Here is a 2,280-nt window from a genome sequence, read left to right as displayed (position 1 = left end):
ATATGTAGTTGTGTTTATCATCTGACTGTGGTAATGCTCTCACCTCTGATTTCCATGTACTTAATTGGGGAACTGGACATTCATGGGATGAGCCTTTTGACCAAACAAAAACAAAAACAGTGCCCCCCCCAACAGAAATAAAAAATCTTGTTCTTTTGATAACAGCTATTGTATTGTTTTGGGTGGATTCATGTAAGTATTTCTGTATTTATTTGAGAGAAAGAACTTGGGTCGGGCGAGAAGAGGGGCAGAGGCAGAGGTAGAGAGACAATCTCCAACAGATTCCCAGCTGAGCGCTGAGACTGATGAAAGGCGCAATCTCATGACCCTGAGATCATGACCCGAGCTGAAATCAAGATTTGGATGCTTGACCAACTGAGCCACCCAGGCACCTCTTTATTGAAGGTTTTTGAACAGTGCATGTACAGCTTCCAAAAGGCATGTATGTATATATTCATCCTTTCATTCATTTAACAGATATTTATTGAAGATTTATAAGTATTGATATATGCATAAGTATATATGTATATACACATGTCATGCCATGTATTATATACGAAACACATATATGTATATGTGCGATATATTGCATATGTAGTATGTACATATATGTACACGTGATATATTATAATTATAGGATACATGCGTGTGCATTCATACACACATATGTTCCCTAGGATAACCAGAAACTACTAAAACTGATTTTCAGTTAGATTATCTGCACACCAAAGATTTTTTAGGGAGACAGCTTAAATAATTTTTTTCTCTATTTTATTTTTTTAATCTTATAATTTTATTTACTTATGTTTCTTTCTCCAAGTTTTTATTTAAATTCCAGTTAGTTAACATACAGTGTAGTGTTAGTTTCAGATGTAGAATTTAGTGATTCATCACTTACATACCTACCTTTCTTCCCTTTTTCCCATCTCTCCTCCTTTCATTTCCAAATTTCCCAATGATACATGATATAATAGACATCATTGTCTAATTTACAGAATATGCCTCTACTTTTTCATTTTAAATATGATTTTAAAAATATTTGCTATAATAGGGATATCATAGTGGTTCTGGATCCAGAATATCTGAGTACAATTTCCTAGCTGATGCACAAGTTTTTCTGAGTCTTTGTGACTCAGTTTCCTTGTCTGCAAAATAGAGATAATAATAGCACTGATTCTGAAGAGTTGTGAAGACTAATGAGTCTTTTTTCCAGTGCTACCTAGGGAGGGGTCTATATGGCATTGTTGCGTTGTTTTGAGTTTCCGTCGTAACTTAAAGGGAAACTTTCACAATGTCTGGAGCCCTTGCTGTCCTACAAATGAAAGAGGAGGATGTTCTCAAATGCCTTGCAGCAGGAACCCCCTTAGGTGGCACCAGCCTTGATTTCCAAATGGAACAGTACATTTACAAAAGGAAAGATGATGGCATCTACACCATATATCTGAAGAGAACCAGGGAGAAGCTTCTGTTGACAGCTCCAGCCATTGTTGCACTGAAAACTCAGATGATGTCAGTGTCATTATCATCCAAGAATACTGGCCAGCGAGCTGTCCTGAAGTTTGCTGCTGCTACTGGAACCACTCCTATTGCTGGCCACTTTATTCCTGGAACCTTTACTAACCAGATCCAGGCAGCCTTCCTGGAGTGGGGTCTCTGGTGGTTCCTGATCCCAGAGCTGACCACCAGCCTCTTACAGAGGTGTCCTATGTTAACATGCCTACCATTGCTGTGTAACATACTGTCCTCTGTGCTATGTGGACATTGCCATCCCTTGCAACAACAAGGAAGCTCACTCAGTGGGTCTGATGTGGTGGATGCTGGCCTGGGAAGTTCTGCACATGTGTGGCACCATCCATGGGAGGTCATGCCTGATTTCTACTTGTACGGAGATTGTAAAGAAATTGAAAAGGAAGAGCAGGCTGCTGTTGAAAAGGCTGTGACCAAGGAGGAATTTCAGGGTGAAATGGATTGCTCCAGCTCCTGAATTCACTGCTATTCAACCTGAAGTTGCAGACTGGTCTGAAGGTATGCAGGTGTCCTCTATGCCTACTCAGCAGTTCCTTACTGAAGACTGGAATGCCCAGCTGGCCACTGAAGACTGGTCTGCAGCTCCCACTCAGGCCCCTGAATGGGTAGGAATAACCACTGAGTGGTCTTCAGGTGCTCTTCCATAGAGACAAACAAAATGGAAATAAGGTTTATTGAAAAAAAAAAAAAACAGTTTCCATAAACAAAACAAACAACAACAAAACACATATAAAGTGACTAGAACAGAAACTA

General features: G+C 39.7%; 1 pseudogene; it reads left to right on the top strand.

Moving 5' to 3' along the window:
• Nucleotides 1-1,291: 1,291 nt before the first annotated feature.
• Nucleotides 1,292-1,940, top strand: LOC113920390 (annotated as a pseudogene).
• The last annotated feature ends 340 nt before the right edge of the window (nucleotides 1,941-2,280 follow it).

This window comes from Zalophus californianus, chromosome 3 (assembly GCF_009762305.2).
Source record: "Zalophus californianus isolate mZalCal1 chromosome 3, mZalCal1.pri.v2, whole genome shotgun sequence".
In the NCBI taxonomy this organism is placed as follows: domain Eukaryota; kingdom Metazoa; phylum Chordata; class Mammalia; order Carnivora; family Otariidae; genus Zalophus; species Zalophus californianus.
The sequence above is the reverse complement of the archived record's forward strand: the minus strand, read 5'-3'. Positions and strand labels throughout refer to the sequence as shown.